The sequence below is a fragment of the Enhydra lutris genome, unplaced genomic scaffold (genome assembly GCF_002288905.1).
Source record: "Enhydra lutris kenyoni isolate GAN:26980312 unplaced genomic scaffold, ASM228890v2 scaffoldscaffold2, whole genome shotgun sequence".
Classification (NCBI taxonomy): domain Eukaryota; kingdom Metazoa; phylum Chordata; class Mammalia; order Carnivora; family Mustelidae; genus Enhydra; species Enhydra lutris.
Genome location: NW_019154086.1, coordinates 24,599,876 through 24,616,230, shown reverse-complemented (window position 1 = coordinate 24,616,230; position 16,355 = coordinate 24,599,876).

Below are 16,355 nucleotides of genomic sequence, written 5' to 3'. Positions count from 1 at the left end.
CAGGAAAATATGCTTTAGCCAAATCAGAAGAGATCCCAAATCGTGAGGGGGGAGAAAGGGGATAAAAAGGTTCAGAAAGAAAAAAAAAAGAAAGAAACAATTAAAAAAAGAAAGCCAATAAAGAAAAAATATAAAAAGGAAAAAAAATATATATATATATATATTAGATAAACTAGTTAAAAAACGTTAAAAAAGAAAAGGGTAAAAGTTAAAAAAATTTAGCAGAAGAAGAGAAAAAAAATTTAAAAAGAAAAAAAAATTAAATTAACTGCAAGGCTAAAGAATCATGGGGAGAAAGCCATGAGTTCCGTGCTTTGCTTTCTCCTCCTCTGGAATTCCGCTGCTCTCCTTGGTATTGAAACTGCACTCCTTGGTAGGTGAATTTGGTCCTGGCTGGGTTTCTTATTGATCTTCTAGGGGAGGGGCCTGTTGTAATGATTCTCAAGTGTCTTTGCCCCAGGCGGAGTTGCACCGCCCTTACCCGGGGCCGGGCTGAGTAATCCACTCGGGTTTGCTTTTGGGAGCTTTTGTTCCCTGAGCGCTTTCTGTAGAGTTCTGGAGGACGGGCATGAATGGTGGCCTCCCAGTCTCCGGCCCGGAGGAGCCGAGAGCCCGGGGCCCCACTCCTCAGTGCGCCCTCAGAGAACAGCACCCAATTACTCCCGTCACCCTGGCCTCCAGCCGTGCTCCAAGCTGACCGACCCTGCGACCGGTTCAAGGTAACCCCGAGCTTAGAGTTCACTCCTCGGCTCTGTCTCTATAGCTGGCTTCCCCGTTCTAATACCTGTAAGCTCTGCAACACTCAGACACCCGTGATCCTTCTGTGACCCTGACGGACCCGAGGCCACGCTGACCCCGCGTGGGCTTCACCCTGGTTAAGCCTCTGGAGCGATGTCCCTCAGCATAACAGACTTTTAAAAGTCCTGATTTTGTGCTCCGTTGCTCCGCCACTTGCCAGGAGCCGGCCCCTCCCCCCGTGGTCTATATTCCCGTCGCTTTGGATTCACTTCTCCGCCAGTCCTACCTTTCAGAAAGTGGTTGATTTTCTGTATCTAGATTTGCTGTTCTTCTTCTCTTCGATCTCCCATTGGATTTGTAGGTGTTTGCAATCTTTAGATAAGCTATCTAGCTGATCTCCCACTACCGGAAGTAGTCTCAGCCTGCTACTTGTCCGCCATATTGACTCCTCCCCAGAAATGTGGATTTATTGATGGTATCTGTTTCATTGATTTATGTGTCTGTTTTTATGCCAATACCATATTGTTTTGATTACTTTTGCTTTGTCATATTGTTTGTAATCAGGAAGTGTGATACACCTCTAGCTTCATTCTTTCCAAGATTTATTTGTTTATTTAGAGTCTTTTGAGGTTCAATATGAATTTTAGGGTTATTTTTCTCTCTTTCTGTGAAAAATGCCCTTAGCGTCTTGATAAGAGATTGAACTGAAACTGTGGATCACTTTGTAGTATGGACATTTTAACAATATTAAGTCTTTCAATCCATCACCATGGAATATATTTCCATTTATTTGTGTATTCTTCCATTTATATAATCATTTTTTAAATAGTTTCCATTGTACAGATCTTTTGCCACCTTGGTTAAATTCATTCATAAGTATTTTATTCCTTTGAAACTATAGTGAATGGATAAATTCCTAGAAACATATAACTTACAAGACTGAATTATAAAAAGACAGAAAATCTGAATAGATCTATAACTAGTAAGGAGATTAAATCTGCAATCAAAATCTCCCACTAAAATACTGTTTTATCAATTGAGATAATTTGACCCCTACAAACTCTAACTTTGGGTATTATTTTTGGCTCTTGGTGAAATGTAATTGGCAACTCAAACTAGCTTATACAAATAAACATGTCAAAAATTAAAAAAAATTAAAAAGTTCAGTATAACAACTGATTTTAACTAAAACAGTAAGGATTCTTAGTGGAAAGGGAAGTAGTAGGCTGAAACATGTGTCTTGGTGGAGATGACTGGAAAAAAAATTCTGAGAGTGTTTTTTCTCCATTACTACTTCTCATTTTTATTGATTTGATTTATCTAGTCTTCCTTTGCATATCACCCTGCATGATGGAGTGCAAGTAGCTCCACTAAAGAAATGCTATTAATAATCCAATGAGATCCCACCATGCTTCTACTGGAGTGGCAAATGGCAGGGAAAAAACACCCTCAGAATCTGAATTGGTGAGCAAGTGGAACTCTTGTACATTGCTGAGGGGAATGGAAAATGGTACAGTCAATATAAAAAGCAGTTTGGTTCTTGCATATCAAATGAAACGTACACTTACTGTACAACCTGGGAACCTCAGTTCTAGGTGCTTACCCAAGATAAATGAAAACAGTATGTCCACACAGTGATTTATATGCTAATGTTTACAGTAGCTTCTTTAATAATAATTAAAAATTAGAACCAATATAAAGTTCCATCAACAGGTGAAGAGGAACAATTTGAGGTAAATCCACACAATTAAAACAAAACAAAACAAAACTGCTCAGCCGTTAAAAGGAACTAGTTACTGATATATGCAATGTGGGAGGCTGAGTAATGTCCTCCCTCTTCCCCAAAGATGTCTAAGCCCTAATCTCCTATGAATGTTTACTTATGTGGCAAAAGGGACTCTGAAAATACGATTAAGTCAAGACTCTTGAGATGGGAAGGTTATCTGGGATTATCTGAGTGTGACTAATATTGTCACAGAGGTCCTTCTAAGAGGGAAGCAGAAGATCAGAGAAAGGAAGAAGATACAAAGGAAGATGTAACCACAAAAGCAGATATTGGAGATGTAACCAGGAAACAAGAAATGCTGACAACGTCCAGATTCTGAAAGCATTAAGGAGTAGAGTATCTATTCTAGAAGAAACCATTTATACTGACACTTTGACTTTAGACCTATAAGACTGTATTGGACTTCTGACCTCCAGAAGTGTAAAATAGTATATTTTTGTTGTTTAAAGCCAGTAATTCTGTTAATTTGTTACAACACTGATAGGATACTAATACATAAAACAAAATGGATGAAGCTGAAAAGAATCACGCTAAGTGAGAGATAATTTATAGCCAGGTAAAAATAAATTTAGTGTTGGATTTTACATATGCATATACCCATCCCTGTCATGTCATATCAGAATAATAAAGTAAGATCCATATCATGTTTTGTTTTGTTTCCTTTTTCCTCAAATGTGATTGTTCCTGTCTTCTCCTTTGATTATAAACCTCATTTTCAATATTTTTGTACCAATTTTACATTCTGGAGTGGAATATTGTATTGAGCCTGGTATAAGAAAATGTCACCTGTGTATTCAAGGTAACTTTTTTCTTTCTCTCTCTTTCTTCTCAGCTTTACTTTTTTAAAGCTCTTACTTTTTCTAGTCTAGTATATCTTCCTTCCATTAGTGTGGAACTTTTTTTTTCTAATTCAGTGGCCTCTAAATAAGAAAATCCATTGGGTTAGAAATAATATTTTAATATTTCAATTCATTTTTATAAAAATAAGAAACATTTATACTTACTGATATTTAGCACTACAGGGATTGACCTTAGTGCTCTTTGTTGGACCATTTATCAGATGATCCAGCATGATAGCTTAGGTGGTTTAACAGGACAGCCTGAAGTGAGCATTCCACAGTAAAAGTGGGTTACTTTGCTTTTTGTGAATTTTCTCCAGTAAATAAGCTTATGAATTTTATAATCTTAAATATCATCTTAAATATAACCGTTATAATCTTAAATATAAATTTTATAATCTTAAATACAAATCTTAGGGGCACCTGGGTGGCTCAGTGTGTTAAAGCCTCTGCCTTCGGCTCAGGTCATGATCCCAGGGTCCTGGGATCGAGCCCCGCATCAGGCTCTCTGCTCAGCAGGGAGCCTGCTTTCCCCTCTCTCTTTCTCTGCCTGCATCTCTGCCTACTCATGATCTCTGCCTGTCAAATAAATAAATAAAATCTTAAAAAAAATACAAATCTTAAAGATTTTATAAATTTTAAATGTATTTAAAATCTAAATATAATCTTTAAATAAATCTTAAATCTATAATCTTAAAAGCTTATAAATTTTATAGTCTTACAATTGTAATGAGATGGATCAAGACCTTAATAGTCATTAGATGTGTGCTGACAATTTTAGATATTTATATGTTTGCTGTTATAAAGTATCAAAATTTTTTCTAATTTAAAGATCAGCTACTAATTTATAAATAAAATTGTTTAAAATCTGTTGATCTTTATATCACAGAAAGTAGCTTCTGTTGTATGATAAATAGAATATACTTTCCAAAAAATGATCACAATCTGCCCTTTCAATGTAAAAGTGAAATTTTAACGAGTGCAAAAGTAAGTGGTTTTTGTGTTATATGCATTTTTGAATTTAAAGTTTTGAGTTTAAAGGCTCAGTGGGTTAAAGCCTCTGCCTTCAGCTCAGGTCATGAACCCAGGGTCCTGGGATTGAGCCCCACATTGGGCTCTCTGCTCAGCGGGAGCCTGCTTCTCCCTCTTCCTCTGCCTGCCTCTCTGCCTACTTGTGATCTCTGTCTGTCAAATAAATAAATAAAATCTTTAAAAAAAATAAAGTTTGGACAGTTTTCTGTCACCATGGAATTTACTGGAAAAAATGTAAGCTTGTTACCTATACAAAACAAAACAAAACTGACATATATTTCAATTTAAAGCAAACAAACCTTGCCATCCAGGATTTCCAACTTGTTTAAAAATCATTCAATGAAAACTTGAAGTAAATTTTGGGAAAATATTTCTTAAAAATATTAAAAAAGAACAGCTGATTGAAATCATGGTGGATGAAAAGCCAAATTTCCAAAGATATTTGTATGGTAGCATGTTTCTTTAAAGTTTTCCCTTCTAAGAAGCTCTATAACAGATTTTGTTCATTTTCAGAGTTTAAAAAATAGTGACTTAGAAATTCCTAAAGGAATGTCAGGGAGAAATTAAGAAAAATTAATACCTCTATATATCTTAGATATATAGTTTCTGCTTACATTCTAATTCATTATAATCATAATATAAGAATCTTTTTAAATTTATATTTTGCTTTTTAAATTTTAATTTAATTTTATTTATTTTCAGTGCTCCAGAATTCATAGTTTATGTATCACACCTAGTGCTCCATGCAATACGTGCCCTCCATAATACCCACCAACCAGGCTCACCCAACCCCTCAACCTCTCCCCTCCAAAACCCTCAGTTTGTTTTTCAGAGTTCATAGTCTCTCATGGTTTGTGTCTCCCTCCAATTTCCCCCAACTCACTTCTCCTCTCCATCTCCCAATGTCCTCCATGTTATTCCTTATGCTCCACAAGTAAGTGAAACCATATGATAATTGACTCTCTCTGCTTGACTTATTTCACTCAGCATATTCTCTTCCAGTCCCATCCATATTGATACAAAAGTTGGGTATTCATCCTTTCTGATGGAGGCATAATACTCCATTGTATATGGACCATATCTTCTTTATCCATTTGTCTGTTGAAGGGCACCTTGGTTCTTTCCACAGTTTGGCAACTGTGGCCATTGCTGCTATGAACATTGGGGTACAGATGGCCTTCTTTTCACTACATCGGACAACAAAAAGAAATAAAAGGTATTCAAATTGACAATGAAGAGGTCAAATTCTCTCTTCACAGATGACATGATACTTTATATGGAAAACCCAAAAGACTCCATCCCAAACTACTAGAACTTATACAGCAACTCAGTAATGTGACAGGATACAAAATCAATGTACAGAAATCAGTTGCTTTCTTTTACATTAACAATGAAAATACAGAAAGGGAAATTAGAGAATTGATTCCATTTACTATAGCACTAAGAACCATAAGATACCTGGGAATAAACCTCACCAAAGAAGTAAAGGATCTGTACTTGAGGAACTACAGAACACTTATGAAGGAAATTGAAGAAAACACAAAAAGAGAGGAGAAGGGAGTTGAGGGAAATTGGAAGGGGAGGTGAACCATGAGAGACTATGGACTCTGAAAAACAATCTGAGGGTTTTGAAGGGGCGGGAGGTGGGGGGTTGTGGGATCCAGGTGGTGGGTATTGGAGAGGGCACAGATTGCATGGAACACTGGGTGTGGTGCAAAAATAATGAATACTGTTACGCTGAAAAAATAAAAAATTAAAAAATAAAAAAAAAGATGGAAGATAATTCCATGCTCATGGATCAGAAGAATAAACATTGTTAAAAGGTCTATACTGTCTAGAGCCATCTATACTTTCAATGCCATCCTGATCAAAATTCCACCAGCATTCTTCAAAGTTCTGGAACAAAGAATTCTAAAATTTGTATGGAACCAGCAAAGACCCCAAATCACTGAGGAAATGTTCAAAAAGAAAAACAGAGCTGTGGGCATCATGTTGCCCAATTTCAAGCTTTACTACAAAGCCATGATCACCAAGACAGCATGGTACTGGCACAAAAACAGACACATAGACCAGTGGAACAGAGTAGAGAGTCCAGATACAGACCCTCAACTCAATGGTCAAATAATCTTTGACAAAGTAGGAAAAAATATATAGTGGAAAAAAGACAGTCTCTTCAATAAATGGTGCTGGGAAAATTGGACAGCTACATATAGAAGAATGAAACTCAACCATTCTCTTAAATCATACACAAAGATAAACTCAAATGAATAAAAGACCTCAACATGAAGCAGGAATCTATCAAAATCCTGGAGGAGAGCATAGGCAGTAACTTCTTCAACATAGGCCACAACAACTTCTTTCAAGATATGTCTCCAAAGGCAAAGGAAACAAGCAAAAAATGAACTTTTGGGACTTCATCAACATCAAAAGCTTCTGCACAGCAAAGAAAACAGTCAACAAAACAAAGAGGCAACCCATGGAATGGGAGAAGATATTCTCAAAATGACACTACAGACAAAGGGCTGATATCCAAGATCTATAAAGAACTTCTGAAACTCAACACCCTAAAACCAGATAATCACATTAAAAAATGGGCAGAAGACATGAACAGTTACTTCTCTAAAGAAGACATACAAATGGCTAACAGAGACATGAGAGGATTTGAAAAAAGGGAAACCCTCATACACTGTTGTGGGAATGCAGATTGGTGTAGCCACTTTGGAAAACAGTGTGGAGATTCCTTAAGAAATTAAAAATAGAGCTTCCCTATATTTTGTTTGAAATATGTATGTTAGACATCACTTTGGTGCTATTAGACTTATCATTTACTACTATTTATGTTACCTTTATATAGGCATACCTCAGAGATACTACAAGTTCAGTTCCAGACCACTGCAATAAAGCAAATATGGCAATAGAACAAGTCAAATGATTTTTTTTTGGATTCTCAGTGCATATAAAAGGTACATTTAAACTCTCCTGTAGTCTGTTGAGTGTGCTATAATAGCATTAAGTCTAAATATTTGAAAAATATTTTATTGCTAATAAATGCTAATCATCTGAGCTTTCAGCGAGTCATAATCACTGATCACAGATCACCATAAAAATATAATAATAATGAAAAAGTTTGAAATATTCCAAGAATTATCAAAATGTGACACAGAGACACAAAGTGAGCAAATGTTATTGGAAAAATGGCACCAAGAAACTTTTTCTACCAATGGTTGCCACAAGCCTTCAATTTAAAAAGGAAGAAAGAAGGAAGGAAGGAAGGAGAAAAGAAAAGAAAAAGGAAAAGAGAAAGAAAATTTATGATGCACAATAAAGCAAAGTGCAATAAAAAGAGGTATGCCTATATTTATAAACTACACTGTTATAAAAGTGTATATTATTTTACAAATCCTCCAATATGCATAGTGCCAGGCTAATATATGGAATAAGTTAACATTAAATTATCTAGCTTCTGGCTGAGATCCATGTGCAAAGTAATTAAATAGAACTGCACCCTCCTCCAACAGTCCTGAGATGTGGGCATAAATTAGACAAATACAAGATATTAGGAAAAGAATTAGAATAAAAATGAGAGCTATTTATATTGCTCCAATATTCTCAATGCTCAATTTTGTATATACTTTTATTCCTTGTAAACTCTTCTGGGGTTCTCTATACTGTTGAAATAAGCTGTAGCTGTGTTTGTTTTTTAGGGAGTTAAAAAAAAAAAAGTTGATAATTCAAATAAGATTGTTTCACTGCACCTGACAGAATGTCTATGTTTAAGAAGAGGGATTTTAGGCAAGGGCTTTCTTCTAGAATTGGGCAGGTATCTGTCTCATTCACAGTGAATGCCTATTATAGTCTTTATCTCCCTGTTATAAAACACTGACACTCTTTTTAGCTTGGCCACTTTCTCCCCTATTTGTATTTAGTTTCAGTAATTGTGCTCATCTCTACTTGTAAAGCAAATCTCATTTGATTACTAGAACAAATCAGCCTATTTGTGTACAGAACCACAAGGGACTAGAGTTTAATCCCTTGAGTATTTAAGGTTCTTGTGAGTCAGGAGCACAGCTAAAGTGAATTGATGATCAGAGGCACCAATTCCTAAAATTGTGGGTATTGCTGACAGACTCTTTGTTCTACTGAGAGCTTGTAGACACATTGTTCTTCTTCAGTAATCTCCAAGAGGGACTGAGAGTGAACACAACTCAAAATGCCAGTAAAAGCATTTTAACCATTAGAAAGAATGCATTATTGGTCTCATATTAATTTTTAAAAAATCTAAATTGAAACAAGCAATGATCAGCTGCAGTTTCTACTCACTTTGCTTATTTTGAAATAAAAAGAGCATGAATTGTCTCTCTGGCTATCTTTACTGCATAGTTTCATTTGTGTGCTTTTGATTTTTATTTCTCAGATTCTCTAGCTATTATCTGAAAGGGGGAAATGTTTTTTTAGCTAATTTTCAGTTTTAATTCCAGTTTTTGTAATGTACTTAGATTTTTTGTAATTCTGTATTCATATTTACATAATCTTCTTCTTGACTTGATGAGCAATCAGGACTGATGATGACCCAATAGAAAGAGCATGGTAGCAAGTTGACATTTACTATACATGTGAAAGGGGAAAGTAAACACTGGCTACAAAATCCAATGGAGTCAAGCAAGAATAGGGAATTAAGAGGCAAAAAGCAGGCTTTTAGGAGACTTATGGGTGGTTAGGGTTAAAGTAGATGAAAAAAAGGTAACTTGGAGGCATTCCATCAGCTTTGAGGTAAGTGCATGTGAATTCTTTGTATGCCATGTCCACAGTCAATGAGTTTGGCAAAATGAGACTAGTTCAGGGGCACTTGATTTTTATTTTCAACTGACTTGTATAATACTCTAGAGAATTTTTTAAAGATTTCAAGCTGGAGGTCAAAGATGGCTGCTTTTGTTTTTATTTTTTTAATGATATGCAATCATTAACATAGGTTAATAAATAACAGGCTGTTACTATTTCAACTATTTCCCAGAAGTATGTACAGGTGTTTACTGACAGTGCTACCTCTTTTTCACAGATAAGTGAATCACAGTAGCTTAGTACAAGTCCAGATCCTCTTTTATTCTCTGCAGATAGATTTGCTGTGTCATTGCTAGGTAGATATGAAGATGGCCTCCTGCCACTCACATTTTAAGATTTGTGGGCTTTTCCTTTTACCTCTTGGTAACTAATGTCTCAGGGAAGTGATAACTGTGATCTCTTAATGCTGTAGGGCCTGCGACCTCTTCTTGCCATACTGCCTAGAATTCAGAATGTTTATGGTCCCCACTTTGAATTCCTGAATCCAAGTCCCAGTTCTGAATCTCCTGACCTAGATCTTCCCAGGTCTTTGCATTTGGCTAGTAATTAGATTTTTTCAGATTTATACCAGTTGAACTTTAGGACTGTCAGCTGCTTTCGCAGGAGTCTCAGCTTGTCTGATTTCATACGGTATTAATCAGGACTATGGCAATGACAAATGGCCAAATTCCAAAATAAATTAACATAAGCAAAATTAAAGGGGAAATAGTGGTTTCTCATATTGTTGTTAGTTTGAAATAGCCTAATGTATTTTAAATACTTAAGAGAGTACTGGATATAAACAAAGTGATATCACCATTATAAAAAATGAAACTCTGTGTACTGACACCTTGACTTCATTGCCCTCACTAAGCATATATTATGGGTCTGCTGTGGGCTCTCAGGACTTTACAGGAAAAAAAGAGAGAGAGAGGAAGCAAGCTTTTCTAGTTTTATGAGACTTGCAACCTAATGATGAAAATCAAACATTTGCACAGTCACACAGAAAGCACAAGATTAATTACAAAGTCATACTGTATAAAATATATATTGTATGAGGTCAAAATATAAAGTATTAAGAAATATGAATTTACTCTTTTCTTAAAATTATACCTTTTCTTAGAGCATAATAATTTAGAGCAAAAACTATTTCTTAAAATGTTGAAAGTTTGTTTTACAAAATACAAGACATTTTTATCACTATTAAAATGTAGCCTAAATATCCCATTTCAAAAGAAGAAACTTAAGATCAAAATTGAGTTGTCAACATTAACTAAATCAGTAGCAGGCTGAAGACCAAAATCTAATTTGGCTAACTCCCAAATAGTATTCCTTCAGCTAAAATCTTGCAGAAATGCAGGAACTAAAGAGTTAGTAGAAGGAAGAAAAGTTAAATGGGAGGAAAAAATGGAGTCTTGTTTCAGATCATTAAAAAGAGAGACATGATTAAGATGAAGGAACAATGTATCATCTTACCTATGATGGCTTTTACCTTAATTTTAAACTGAAAAATACATGAATAAAAAATGGTGTTGCTAATTTCTTGGGCTGGATTTTCTTCCACTGCATTCACAAAACCCTATGTTGTTTTCACTGAACTCATAAATAGTGGATCTTTACTTATATCCTCTATCTTCCCTCAGGAAGGTTATGCATAGAGTCTATTGTCCAATAAAATTCTAATTCCTTTAGCTATACTCCGAACTTTTGATTTGTACCTCTATGAGTTATCTCCAAACTTTTCATTTCCACTTCTTCCTAGTGCAAGCTGCTCTCATAACTCTTCTAAACTATGGAAATAATTTCCTTAATAGTCTCCCTTTGTCCGGTGTTAACACACAATAGCCTATCTTCATAGTAATAGCCAGAGTGATCTTTTTCAACCAAAATCAGATCACATTACTAAAGTGGTCCAAAGCCCATCTATGTCTTCTCATATGGGCAAATTTTATTTTCTAAAGATGGCTTCCACATTTTGCTTTTCTTTTTATTATGATTTTTTTTTTTTTTTTCAGAGAGGGAGAACATGACTTGGGTTGGGGAGAGCAGAGGGAGAGAGAGAATCCCAAGCAGGCTCTACACCCAGCATGGAGCCTCATGTGGGGCTCTATTTCATGATCCTGAGATCATGATATGAGCTGAAATCAAGATCTGATGCTTAACCAACTTAGCCACCCAGGCACTACCCCCACATTTTGCTCTTCTAATGTGACTTGATATTTCTGCCACTTAAATGTGAGAGTCTATGTCCCCTCCCTTAAAACTGGATGGCCCTGTGATTCCAGTGGAAGTGACACTATAGGTGAATAAGTCAAATGAAACTATGCCTGGTTCTCTTTGGACACTTGCTTTTGAAACCAGTCCTCATGCCTGAATAAGCCAAAGTAGCCTATGGAGAGGCCCATATGGAGAGGAACAGAGGCACCTCCTAGGGTCAGCTAAGTTTTTTTTTTTTTTTTTTAAAGATTTTATTTCTTTATTTGACAGAGAGAGATCACAAGTAGATGGAGAGGCAGGCAGAGAGAGAGAGAGAGAGAGGGAAGCAGGCTCCCTGCTGAGCAAAGAGCCCGATGCGGGACTCTATCCCAGGACCCTGAGATCATGACCTGAGCCGAAGGCAGTGGCTTAACCCACTGAGCCACCCAGGTGCCCGAGTCAGCTAAGTTTCTAACCAACTGTCATTTACTAATTTGCCAACTATATGAGTGAGTCACCTTGATATCTAGAACAGCAATGGACTGTCCTACAGAGATTACAGAATTATGAACAAAGGAAATTAGTCTTGTTTTAAATCACAAAGTTTTGGGATAGATTTTTATTTGTCTTTTAATACTATAATAGAAAATTAACACAAATTTTGGTACCTAAAAGAGGGATGCTGCTGTAAAAACCCTAAACTGTGTAGCACTGGCTTTGGGACAGGCCATATGAGGAAGCAAGAATCCTTGGCAAAACGTTAGAAAAAGTCTAAAGAATATTGAGGAATTTGTTTATGATAGCTCAAAGGAAAATAAGGAAAATGTGATTGGAAGATGTTTATAGTAATGGAAATTCTGGCAACAGTATTACCTGAAGTAAATGGAAGATAGGAAATGTTCCAATGAGTTCAATGATCAAGCTAAAGGAGTTTTCAGGCAGACTATTCAAAGTGTCATCTGGATTTTATTCATTGTCTATGATATAATGGGAGAAGAGAGGAATGAGCTAAAAATTAACTCTTAAATATAAAAGAGCCAGAACTTTCTTAGTTACAAAATAAATCCTGTTTCTCTTCCCAAATTTCTCTTGGTGGCAAACGATGCTCATATTAAGGACTGGTTTAAGGAGAAGATCAAATGTACTATAAAATCTATTATTAAGATCTTAGATCTGAGGTAGTTCCTCATAGAGCCTTTCAAATAGACAAAAGCCCTCCTAAGCATGATAGTACTGTAATTTATAGTCCTGTCCATTTTATAGTAAGGCTTATAAGGATCGTAAGGATGTTATTCCACAGCAGTGCATGGTGAGTTCAAGGAAGAGAATGGCTTATCTGGAAAAGGCTGATGGTTAATTTGTGGTTATAGTGTTTTGTCTGATGGAGTGAATTATAAATCAGTACACAGAAAGCACACCAAAATTGTTTAAGGAATTGTATTAGCTTGTAATAAAAGGTTTAAAAAAAGTACAACTGAAGAAGGGCCTTAAACATTTAAGCATTTAGAAACGGGAAATATGCTTAAGAAGGCTTAGGAGAAAAGGAAGGTAGATTCAGAGTGAAGGACCAAGAGACACTGAATTGACCCAAGAGCCATGAAGTCTAATTTCCAGAAAGTAGGTATACTCTAATCAAGGAACTAGCAACATATGCCTGGCTGGATTTCAGAATTGGTATAGATCAGTGACTACTGTGTTCCTTCCATTTCCCTGCTATTTTCTGCTATCATAGTTATCCAGTGACTGTCCTACCATATTATTTTGAGTATTTGGAGACATAGAAAAATGATCTCTCTAGGTCAACTGTGTCACATGCCATCACATCATAAGAGAGAGTGCTCAAAGAGCTGTATTTGAGGAACTGCACAAAAAGAATATCACTTATACCTAGACTGATGTGGATGTAAGATTCTTGACTTTGAACTGATACAATTATGGAATGAGACTTTTCAGTCATGGGAAAGGAAATGAACATATTTTGCATGTAGAAGGGATATAAATTATTATAGCCTGAAGACAAAATGTGACAGATTACATTTTTCAAAGATGGTTGTAACAAGACCTGCTTTCTTACTTTTTCTTCTTACAATGTGATTTTGATACTCTTCCTATCAAGAACTATGCCTTTTTCTCGAATCTGGGCAAGATTGTGAAAAACGAATGCTATATGACTTTTGAGAATAGGTCATAAAATGTGATACATCTTTCTAGATTTCTGGAATGTTTGCTCCTAAAACCTAGCCATTGTGTTTGCATAGTCCTAGGAGAACTCAGAGAGCCAGGTGAAGAAGAACCAAGGCCCCTAGTCTACAGTCCTGACTGTAGTGTGTAGTCCTGACTGATAGTCAGTACCAACTCAGCAATTATGTGAGGAAGCCCTCTTGACTCTTTCAGCCACCCCCCTGTTGGATCACTTGCAGCTGATGCTAATGTTGCATGGAAGACTGCAGACTTGTGAGCAAAATAAATTAGTGTTTTTGTTTAAGTCACTAAGTTTTAGAGGGTTTTGTTATATAGATTGGACAACTGATATATTATATAGAATAAAATCAAACTCCTACCCTGTTCTGTGAGACCCTATATGATCTAGTTTCTGTCTATTCCCCAACCTCACATCATACTATTCTTGTAATTCAGGTTGAAGTTTATGGATTACCAAGATCTCCAGCCCATTTACCTATTCATTTTTCTCATGACATCTGTATCTATCAATTACCTATCTATCTATCTACCCATCTATCTTCTGTCATCTTACCCTTCCCATTATTAGAACGATTTCTGTGAAAACAGAGACATTGTTCTTATTTTCTTCTCTCTCTGAATTACTTGAAACAGTGCTTGGCATATAGTAGGTACTCCACAAATACTTGTTGAGTGAATAAACTAATGGAAGTAAATATTAATTCATTTTATACCATAGAGCAAAATAGAAGTCCAAGATTTAATATAACATATATTTCCTAGAAAAAATGATGCTTTCTTTTTTAAAATTAAATCTGTCAAATTGACTTAGAAGAATGTTCACAATCTTGTGATATTGTGAAAAATAAGTTGATTACTGTACTACCTACATCATCTCTGTAAGTTCCTCCACATTAATGAATATTAACAATAAAATTTTCAGATAAAAGCACAAACTTAGTTACTTGATTTTTTTCTTATTGATATGAATCTTCTACTTCCTGTAAAACAAACAAAAATATTCTGAAATTTTCATTTTTTAATATTATGTTAGGAGTTTAGTGTTCAACTGTTTAAAAGTTGTTTTCCAGAGAGAAAAACATGTATAGATGATAGTGAATAAAACAGAAGGACTCCAATTTTCAGGAATTCAGAATGTGCATCCTTGGCATAGTAGTGCTATTGCTTTCCATCTAATCAAAGTGTAAAACAGAAAAATGATTTTAATGTATTTACTTGAAATTTGCTTCTTTGCACTCTGAAGCCTGAATAACTGAGTGCACAAATATAGTTAGAGTAATCCTTCTTAACAAGAATTAGCCACCTCTGTGGACTCCCAAAATAGTAAGAGGAATTAACCTAGTGATATTTTTCCCTGTGGGGGGCCAATGGTATGAAGTCTCATTGGTGCCTAATTCTAAAAGAATCAGAGGATCTGCTTATATTGTAATAGGATGTTTTTAGCTTTCCTCAATTTTTCTTGGGTTTACAGAGAACAGCATACCAGGGCCTTCAAGTTTGAGAAATAGGAAGAACAAGTCACAGGCTTAGGCCAGAAGACAATCTTCCATTTTGATCATCCATGTCCTTGTTCTGTACCACCCATACTGTTGCTCTTCCATAGAATCTCTTGGGATTAATAAATAGTTGGTAGACTCTAATTTGCTCTTATTTCTTGCTCATTTTCTTACTCCTTTGATAAAAGGCTGAACTTTCAATAGATTTTATAGCTATGTCTTACTCTACTAGCCTAATCATAATGTGATTCCACTTAAGCACAAACACAGCAACAGTAATCATTACTTAATTCTAATTCCTAACTCACTGTAATTAAGCCAACCCACACTTTTTTACTAATCAATTTCCAATGCATGCAAATAATAGCATATGTTTAGCTTATCACAGTGCCCAACTCTCTTCCAGGAGCAAGAAGATTATATTCACTTATGCTTATTTTACAGTTTCACACAATGTCTTGTTAATTTCCATGTTGTTTTCTTAAGCTATTGTGTATAGTCACTTTCCCTATCACCTACTTCCCACTGTTGATTCCATATCTTTTTCTTCTGACTCCTGCTTGGCCTTGTTCCTAGGTTAGTGAGAACTCTGGTGATCTAGCTCCCTCCACTTTCCCTACTCTCAGATAGTCTCGGCATTTTCCATCATTCTCCACATATATTATTTGGTTTATGCCATACTATATTTGTAAAATACATAAAAGATTGGTAGTATTTTTATTTTATAGATGATGAAACTGAAGTACAGAAGATAAATAACTCCCCAGAGGCCATGATTTGTAGGCCTTTTAGTGGGTTTAATGGGAGGAAAGCAGAGGTGAAATGCCAGAATAGAGAAGTTAGAAAGAGCAGAGATGAGTGATAGAAACCCAAGAAGGAGCAAGTTAAATAGTCCAGGGCATAAAATGACCTGAGGAACAGTACATAAAAGAAGGAAGACCTTAAAATTGATGACACTTCTGTCCTGATAACTTCAATTCATTCATTTCAATTTGAAATCTCTATCACCTCATTGCATGGGGATGGATGAAAAAAAACACATACAGAGCATTTATCTTTTCCTGAAGCTTCTCAAACTCATAAAATTTCTAAGATATTGAGAGAAAAAATATTATAAGCATGTTTAGTTTTTTATCAGTTATTGCCATTTCTCTTTTTCTCTCAAGTACATTTTATAAATTTGATTTCATGTATTATTTAATCTTATCTACTTAACATGATATTGTTCAGCTAACACAATCTATTTAT